The following is a 10,374-nucleotide window of genomic DNA, read 5'->3' as shown; positions in this document are numbered from 1 at the left end:
GCCAACCTTCAATTTGCAGCTGAGTCAACAAAGGCCTCATTCGGTAAATTCACACCCCACGCAAGGAAGGGTCCATTTATTTGTAGCATACTTCAACGATACTGCACAATCCATCGCCCAAGTTTCAACAGGAAAACAACCTCTCTTATCTACTTTCCTGTTGATAGTAGAAGCGCTCTTTTGGATTTTCAGATAAAAGGATAGAATCATCAATGGAGGGTACTGTCAAATGCTCAGCAAATTATGTACCTCTGACGCCCATAAGTTTCTTGGAGCGTTCGGCAATTGTATACAGAGACAGGATTTCAGTAGTGTATGGCGATTTAAAGTTCACTTGGGCAGAAACTCGTGGCAGGTGCGCCAGACTCGCTTCTGCTCTTCACTCCCTCGGAATCTCCCGTCATGATGTTGTAAGTTCCCATTTAATCCTTGAATTTTCTGGGCTTTCTTTGTTATTCACAATTTACCTGCATTTTCTTCTTGTCCAGTTCGTTTTGTTTTCTTTAATTTCTATGCTTCAATTTGTTCTGTAATTAAAAGTCCTTCAATTTGTTCTGTTGTTGGTTAATTATCACGATTGAATCTTTTTTTTTTTGGATTGTAATTTTCTTCTGATTACTTGGTTGTTGGGAGCTAGTTGGAATGTTAAAAATGATTTCTGCCTTTGTTTGGAATGATATCATCTGGGTATTTTTTGTCTCTATCAATCATTGCACGGGTTGTTGAATAGACATGCATTGACATCATTACTATAGATTGATTCCATTTCAATGAGCCCACAAGGGACCAACTGCCCCTTATATATATTTTTTTGGTGGGTCATTTTCATGCCTCAATTCAGTGACTTTGTAGTAGTCGGAGGTTTAATTATGCAATTTATTGCTGTTACCCAACTCTAAATTCTTTCAACCTTTTTCTTTTTTATTTTGTTAAAAAAAAAAAAAGAAAGGTCGCATGGATATGGTGGGGGAAGGGGAATTTGGCACCTAATGGAACCAGATTACTTGAAACCTGTAAAAGACATGCTAACCTATCAAGAAGCTTTTGAGTGTCTGGAGCATTATAGTAAAGATATCACTATGAAATTGCTAACTTATGGAATTGTGCATTTGAGGGTCAATTTTGGTTTCTCAGCAGCCATTTACGACAGAGTTTGTCGAACACTACTTTCCTAGCAAGTACGCTACAAAAATGTTGACCTTTTGTATTTGAATAGGTCTAATCTTGATATCTGAACTTCAGGTGCTTTTTCAAGTTTGAATGTAGCTTCAAGCATCTCTGGTGCTAATATCTGTGTGCTTTAACCATTGGAATGTTTTGGCAAAGTTCTTTGAATCCTGCAGTCTAGCTATGTCTTGCTGTTCAGTTATGGTACAATGATGAGGTTCCTTTCTTGATAAGTATACCAGAAATTCCATCTGCTGGTTAATGATACTTCTGATAGAGGACTTGATGAGCTGGAAGTAATACTTCTGCTGGCTGAAAATATTTCTGCTGGTTTGTGATGAGGCTAAAAGTAAACGTTTTGTTATAGAACATTGAGTGCCTAGAAGATCTTCTAAATCAAGTCTTGTCACATGCTTAAATTTGAAAGTAAGGTTGAGTTTCCTAAGATATAGGTACACTGAATTAGCTAGACCTGAGGGCTTGAGCTTTATGAAAAGCTTGAAACTTTGAATTCAACTTGTCCATGGCCTATTGAATGGACTCCTCCACATTTCTCCCTAAAATATTGTCAAGTTATACACAGAGCACACTAGAACTCGTCAAGTGTAGCTGAAAACATGAACTACCTCAGAACCTTAAAACTTTTCTTTCCTTTCTTAGATTTCCCTGTATTTCATGGATTACAAGTCAAACAGTTTGCGTGCATATGCAACAGAAGACTGTGTTCTCTTGTCTAAACCACCTGATGTGGTGTGTCTAGGGATGGCAACGGGGCGGAGTTGGAGCGGGGGACCCCTCCCCCTCCCCCACCCCTTGCCCCGTTGCCTATTAATTCCCCCCGACCCCCGCCCCATCCCCCGCCTCCCACTCGCCCCGCTTCCACCTGCGGGGTTAATAAAATTGTCGTCGCGGGGTTAATAAAATTTTATTATAGTTAAATTTTAATAAATTATCAAATACTAAAATATCAATACATCATCAAGTTATTATTCATTGTAATTTTACAATTGAAACTCATAAAAACAATCAAACAAAAGTTATTTGAATACAATCCAACATGATGAAATAAATACAACTAAAATAGTCAAGTTTTCACTTTTTGTACAAATACAATCACTAATTCATTATTGTGTTTGTGCTTTTTTTCGAGAAAAAAGTGTTATTCTATTAAGTGTAATTAGAAATTTAGTATAAATGTATTAGTAAATTTAGTATAACTAATTAATAAATTATATTAGTAGACATGTCTAATTATTCATATAACTGATAATATCAATTATATTGCATACATTAATATATATTATATAATATATCTAACTAATAATATCATTATCATAAGTTTATAACTAATTAAATTACATATTATATATATTTATTTATATATATATACTTTTTTTTTGCAGGTGGCGGGGCAGGGGATGGGGCGGGGGCGGGGGGAATTTTTTCCCCTCTCAATATACGTCATGATTCAGCAATGGTGTCGACATTGCTAAAACACTCAGGTGCAAAAGCCATTTTTGTTGATTATCAGTTACTTCATATTGCAGAAGGGGCATTAGGAATTCTACTAAAGACAAGCAGCAAGACGCCTAAATTAGTTGTGATTCCTGACCAAGCTAGCTCATCTTCCAGGGTTAGTGACATGTATTTCAATAATGACAATTTAGAGTACGAATCTTTCTTGGCATCAGGAAGACCAGACTTTGAGGTTATAAGGCCACATGATGAGTGGGATCCTATTGCTTTGAATTACACTTCAGGTACAACATCAAGCCCCAAAGGTGTTGTCTACAGTAGAAGTGGCAATTTGGATTGAGATCCATTTATCCATCCATATAATCCATAATTAAATGGATAATGGATTATCCATTTATAGTATTGGTTTTAAATGGTTGATCAAAGTAAAACCATTAAATTAAATGGATTTATATGGATTATCCACAAAAATCATATATATCCATTTACTTAAAAACCAAATAAAAGAGAGGGAAAGGAAATGACTAAAAAAGGAGCCATCCTAAAATTGCTGTTGGGGTGTGAAAAAGCCGTTCCCGTGAATGGTAACCAACCCTGAAACTGAATGTTGGGGTTTACTGCTGAACTAATTAATTATTCCTTTGTTTCTTCTTCTAAACTCCACAGTACGTGGGATTTCGATTGGCTTTGAAGAGGTCAGGACAAAGGGAACATGGCCTGCTTGGTACACCCATGCACCTGATTACTAGATGTTGAGCTCAAAAGTCATCCGTGGCTTTAGTAGTAGACATTGCAAGTGTTGTGTGAGTACGAATAAAAGCCAGTGTTGGTATTTTTGTAGATACCCTACAAACGGTCTATGCAGGACTTCTATTGTTTGGGCTAGTTTGCAATATATGGCTACTCTGTAATATGTAATATATATATACATATATATATAATAATAATAATAATAATAATTTCAGATAGTTTTTTAGTGAAATGAAGGTTCATTTTGCTTGAATTTACATCCGTGGTATTTTGTGGCTTGAATTTACAAGAAATGGTAATACAAAAAAAAAAGTAACAAAAATATTTAAATGGATTATAAATGGATAATTGGTTTTTATTTAATCCATTTAGATCCATCCATTTAGATCCATTTATTAAATGGATCTAAATGGATTGGATAAATTTCATCCACCATCCATTAAGTCAAAACCAATTATGAACCATTTATCCATATTGCCACCTCTAGTCTACAGTCACAGAGGAGCCTACCTCAATTCTCTGGCAGCTGCTCTTTTAAACGAAATGCCATCCATGCCTGTTTATTTGTGTACTGTTCTGATGTTCCATTGCAATGGCTGGTGCCTTACTTGGGCCGTTGCAGCACAGGGCGGCACAAATGTTTGTCTAAGAAATGTAACTGCAAAAGGGATTTTTGAGTGCATAGCTAAGCACCAAGTGAGCCACATGGGTGGTGCACCTACAGTATTAAATATGATAATTAATGCACCGTCTGTTGATCGGAGACTGCTTCTAGGAAAAGTGATAGTGATGACAGGCGCTGCCCCCCTCCTCCTCATGTACTTTTTAAGATGGAGGAGCTGGGATTCAATGTTACTCATTCCTATGGCTTGACCGAAACATAGGATCCTGGAACAGTTTGCACTTGGAAACCTGAGTGGAATTCACTACCACCTGATGCAAAGGCCAAGGTCAAGGCTCGTCAAGGGTTGCACCACCTTGGCATGGAAGAACTCGATATCAAAGATCCAGAAACAATGCAAAGCGTACCACCGGACACAAAAACAAGGGGTGAGGTGATGTTCAGAGGCAACACCATCATGAATGGATACTTTAAGGATAGTAAAGCAACAGCTGATGCTTTTAAAGGTGGATGGTTTCGAAGTGGGGACGTGGGGGTGAGACACCCTGATGGATACATAGAATTAAAAGATCGATCCAAAGACATTATCATCTCAGGAGGGGAGAATATTAGCTCGATTGAGGTGGAATCAGTGATTTATAGCCATCCCGCAGTTCTGGAAGCTGCAGTTGTTGGAAGACCAGATGATTATTGGGGTGAAACACCTTGTGCATTTGTCAAATTGAAGGATGATTGTAATGCAAATGCAGATGAAATTATCAAGTATTGCCGTGATCATTTGCCACATTATATGGCTCCACGAACTGTTGTTTTTGAGGAATTGCCAAAAACTTCAACAGGAAAAATACAAAAATTTGTTCTCCGCCAGAAAGCCAAAGACATGGGAAGTCTTTCAAGGACCAGCAGATTATAGCATTTCCGTCATCTGCAAACTAACAATGTAAACTTCCACCACCTGGTTCTGTTTTTAATTAAGACTGTTGTCACATCACAATTGATCCCTCACCAAGAACTTGATCCTGTTGGCTTTTTGGAGTGAAGGTGGAATATTGAGGATTTGATCCGGTACAAGGAAGTGAAAGGCATTTAATATCTTCTTAATCTATTCCAAGGCGAGATTATAATGAGTTAAATGTCAAGACTTGAGTTGTATTTGATCAACCATATAATGTGCTTTAGTTTAATATGAGATCAGCATTCCATCATAGGAGAAATGTACGACTGTATTAAGGCAAACTTGTCTAACATAGTTTTGATGCAAGCTTGGGGCATATTAAAGGATTAAATTCGTCAATCAGTCTGAATGAGCAAATCTTGTTTATTCTTTGACAACATCTACTACGAAGACTTCAACTAAAAAGTGTTAGTGTTAAAATGAAGTTGTCTCAGGTAATTTAAGATTGGAGACTTGCTGCAGCAGCTTTGCCAATGATTTGCTAGTCAGTAAATCAAGAATCGAGGAGACAATGGTCCAATCACGTCTCAAAGGACTTCAGCTTGTTTGAATTACAAATGACCTAAAACATATAGGAGATTCTTTCAGTTTTACAAGTAGTTATTGAACAAACGTGCAGCGCTCTTCACATTTTCCAGCTAGTTTAGTCGCATATCATGACCATGGTTCGCCGTCGCGGGTCGCGGTCACGTCGCGGTCTCGATTGTTCCACATCCGTCGCGGCATATCGGTTAAATATCGGGTGATACGCACATTATAGTGTATAAAATTTTTTTCAAAATCTGAAAAATTGACTAAAAATAGAAAATACCATTAAAAACACAATTATCAAATTAAATTTACTAAATACCTACATTATCATATATAGTTACTGATTATTAAATAAAATAATACTGTCATTACCATAAGGGCCTATAGCATTAGTAATAAATGATTTTAGAATCAAATGTACATTCTAATTCTATTTTATATGAGATAAATAATTATATATAAGAATAAAATTATCATATCTTACATAATACAATACAAATCTCTATACACAAAGAAAATAACGGTATTTATTTAATACAATAAAAAAAATATTTATCAAATAATATTATGAAATGCAAAGATATAAAGAAACAAGCATTTTCACTTAATTACTTGGGCCAAACTTGAACTTCAGGTGCTTCCAATTTTTCCTTCTATATTTTTCCCTGATCCGGTACAAAAGCCCCAGCTTCTCTTAGCATAATAAAGCATGATACGTTAATTGCATGTTACTTCGAAGACAAAACATGCTACAACAGCTTTTTTGCACTATCCAATTGTCCTTTTTTCAAATCTTTCCAGCTTTTCTACAAAGCAGGGACCCATAAATGAGAAAGGACAAGAGAGAAAAGACATCCCAAGGAGTAGCAACAGATGATGCAGAATCCAACTCAGCAACGCTGTCTTCCACTTCTTCAGCAGCCAAGGAGAGCATACGATCATTGCAACTAGTGTTGTTCCTCTCAGATTTGGCCGTCCCTTTCTTCATTTTTTTTCCAATTTCCCTTTCGCCCTTTTTCTCCTCCTTCACGGCCAGATTGAAGACCCCTTCGCCCGGTACAGATGACGAAGAAATTGAAGCTAAATTGATTACCAGTTTTGACAGAAGTTCATAGATATAGGAACCGCTTAACTACAGAGATTGTTCAGCGACTGGAACATATCATATATCATTGTTGAACAACTCAAAAGAAGAAGGGTACAGTAATGTCAAGTTTCATCTATTAAACAACAAAACAAGGCTAACAATTTCATTAGGTTGCGAACTCTTTTAGCTTTTGATTTGAGTGGTTTATATTTCAACTGCTGGAATGCTATTCCTCTGTTGATTGTTGCTCTCTTTTTCTGCTTGCAGTTCCAAATTCTAGTATTGCATACGTTCAATGTGGGTTGGGTTGTTCTCATTTATCTTCAATGGTATGTTCAGATATGTACCATTTTATTCTGTAGTTCAAGTTTTTGCCTCTCTATTTCATTCTGAACCTCCCGTTTCTCCAATTCTTTCTTACGCTCAATCAGCTTTTGTTTCCATGCCTCTGGCTGCATGCTCTGAAGATACCTTTTCAACTGATTAGCATGGTGTCCTGCATCTTTCGTATCTCTGATTCATGTGAACGGAAGAAAGTGAGGGAAAATCAATGCAGATATTGTCACTAGTGAAAAGGGTGAAAGCGAAATAACACTGCATCAAATCATTAACAACTAAAGATATCATTCTCTGGATGTGAGGAATGAGTACACACTTTCATTATGGAATCGACCCATCTCATCATTTCGAGTCATCAAATCGAATGAGAGTATAATAGTTTCATTGTATTTACGCTCACAAACCCTGAGGGACCTGCAGTTATCTTGTATTTCCTTGGTAAAATTGTCAATAAGCCGTGAAGTTATTTGCTTCACTTCACTTCTGCTTCAATATCAGCAATAGTCGTCAAATCTGCCTTCTCTTGAAGATATTCTCCAATTAATTCTGATGAATGATAATCATCAGCACAGGCAACCCATCTATACCACTTATCACCCGGAAGCATGGTTCAAAGTCTCTGCCGAGACCGAGACAACTCGGCTAAGTTGTCACCGGAACGAACCCTCTGATATGATATCGAAATGAGATGACTCCGAGATACTTGATTCACCGAGAACTCGTCTGAAAAGTCTCCGATACTGATAGTCTCGGCCGAATTGGTCCGAGTCAACTCACAAATTTACATTTGACAAATTTTCTTTTGTTAATTTTGTTAATTATTTTTGTTCAGCATATTTTTGAATATTATTTACAATTTTTAGAATATTAAATGATTCAAAATTTGCGTCTCACCGTGACCGATATGCCAAGACTGGCGTGGAACGGTCCAGGCCGTGACCGCGACTTTGAACCATGCTTATCACCCGTTATATGCTTCATAGTAATCCCTCCTACCAAGATTCTCTGCTTCAAAATTCTCTTCAAACGCCATTGCCTGAAGACAATCCTGTCTAGTTCTTGTTGAACTCAACTATTGCATACCCTGATAATGTTGCACAGTTCCAGAATGGTTGCACAGTCATTGGATTAAACCCTTTCATAGTCAGATCATTCTTAACCTCAGAGCCACAGCTTCCAACATCTTATCCATTTCTATTGTCATCAGGAACATTTGCAACAAATCCCATCCAAGGATATACAAATTCTGCATTTACATCTGGTGTAGCAATTGAATGCAAATTCATGGTGTAGCACCTACGATTGACCTTACGTGTACCAAAACATTGGCAAAATATAATGCATTTGCTATAGTTTCTGCTATCTAACATGATTGTTGTAAAATATATAGTATTTCAAAAATATTCTTTGTCCCAGATCGAAAAAATGAGAAGTATTATTTTCTCTGTCCCACATTGAGAAGTGAGAAGGGTTGCAGTCTTTGTCCCACATCGGAAGTGAGAAGGGTTGCACCTCACTCTGAAGTCTATAAATAGGATCCACTTCTCCCTCAGAAAATCACCCCAGCAGCTTCAGTTAATATCTTTTGATAGCTGCTCTATCCCTCTCTCTCTCTCTCTTTTATTTTTTTTTTTGTTAGTTGATATCTTCCTGATAATTCTGTTCTCATCCTTTTTATATATATATCTGCTGGTTTTAATTTGCTAGTTCTGGTCCTTCTAGTTTGCAACAAGAAGAAAGTTTGTCTTTCTTGTTCGCAATAAATAGAAGAAGGCTTGTTTAATCCTGGGGAAACATTTCAATTTCATGAAATAGTTTCTTAGGACAGTGCTACGCACGACTCAAGCAGATAGTGTTAACATTGTTGTAGCCAATTATCCAACAATCTAAGAAACTAAGGCATCTGACAATGTTAGCACCCCGCAGCCTTCATCAGCAACTGTTGCAGTGGCACTACCATTCGCCAAGCCCTTTCCAGATGTATCCAAAATTGAAATTTTCGCCAATGAAAATTTCAAAAGGTGGCAAGAACGAGTACACTCACGACTCGACATCCATGGAGTGGTCTATGCACTAACGGAGTCCCAACCTGCTTCAACCACAGATGTCAAAATACAAGAATCGTGGCAATATGCCAATAAGGTATGTAGGCATACTATTTTACAAACACTCTTAAATGAATTATTTGACGTGTATTGTAGCTATATGCAAGCCAATAAGTCCCAGTATAATAGACTAAAAAATTCCAATTACAAGCCTAATATTCCCAACTTTAAGAAAAAGAAAGGCAATTGCCATTATTGTAGAAAATCAGAACATTATGTTGCCCTGTATAGATACAATAAAGGTGACAAAGCAAATGGTAATCCTCCTAAGGTTAATTTAACCGAAGGAGATGAAATAATTGCTGCAGTCATCTCTCAAGTGAACATTGCAGCTAATGTTAAAGAATGGGTGGTAGACTCTGGGGCTACTCGGCACATATGTGCAAATCGAGAAGCGTTTTCCTCCTATACTTCAATAGGGGATGATGAAAAAAATAGTCTACCTTGCAGACTCACGAACTACTAAAGTTCTGGGTAAGGGCAAAGTACTATTGAAACTCACTTCAGGAAATACTTTGGCTCTTAATGATGTGCTGCATGTTCCAAATATTCGGGCAAATCTTGTTTCTGTGGCTTTGCTTGGAAAAGTTGGGGTGAAAGTATCATTCGAATCTGAAAAGATTGTAATGACAAGAAATAATGTGTTTGTAGGGAAAGGCTATTGTAATCAGGGACTTTTTGTACTTAATATTTCCAATGTGATAAATGAAAATGCATCTTCTTCTGCTTATATTGTTGATTCCATTTCTTTATGGCATGCTAGATTAGGACATGTTAATATTGGTTATATAAAGAAAATGCAATCATGTGGTCTAATTTCTGGTATTAATGATAATATGGACAAATGTGAAATATGTGCAGAAGCTAAAATAACAAAGAAAAGTTGTATAACTGTCCATAGAGAAACTGAGTTATTAAATTTAATTCATACTGATTTAGGTGATTTAAAACAAACAATGACTAGAGGTGGGAAAAGGTATTATGTCACCTTTATAGATGACTATTCTAGATATACCAAAGTTTATTTACTTAGAAATAAAGATGATACTTATAATGCCTTTTTATCCTATAAGTCTGAAGTAGAAAATCAACTTAATAAAAGGATAAAAAGAATTAGATCAGATAGGGGTGGAGAATATTTAACTTTAGATAACCTTTGTGAACAGGAAGACATAATACATGAAATAACTCCACCTTATTCTCCAGAATCTAATGGAGTAGCTGAAAGGAAAAATAGAACATTAAAAGAAATGATGAACTCTATGTTAATTAGTTCTCATGCTCCAGATAATTTATGGGGAGAAGCTATATTATCTGCATGTCACTTACAAAATAGAATCCC

At 36.6% G+C, this 10,374-nt stretch overlaps 1 long non-coding RNA gene and 1 pseudogene across 1 annotated transcript; both read left to right on the top strand.

The window, feature by feature from the left end:
- The first annotated feature begins 66 nt into the window (after window positions 1-66).
- Window positions 67-5,220, top strand: LOC140015561 (butanoate--CoA ligase AAE1-like; annotated as a pseudogene).
- A 1,367-nt stretch (window positions 5,221-6,587) lies between these two features.
- Window positions 6,588-7,455, top strand: LOC140007911 (uncharacterized). The gene is made up of 2 exons (XR_011815359.1): window positions 6,588-6,917; window positions 7,020-7,455. It is a non-coding gene; the product is annotated as an uncharacterized lncRNA (long non-coding RNA).
- Window positions 7,456-10,374: the final 2,919 nt, after the last annotated feature.

Source organism: Coffea arabica, chromosome 1e (assembly GCF_036785885.1).
Source record: "Coffea arabica cultivar ET-39 chromosome 1e, Coffea Arabica ET-39 HiFi, whole genome shotgun sequence".
Lineage (NCBI taxonomy): Eukaryota > Viridiplantae > Streptophyta > Magnoliopsida > Gentianales > Rubiaceae > Coffea > Coffea arabica.
Note: the sequence above shows the minus strand (reverse complement) of the source record. Positions and strands in the feature narration are given on the sequence as shown.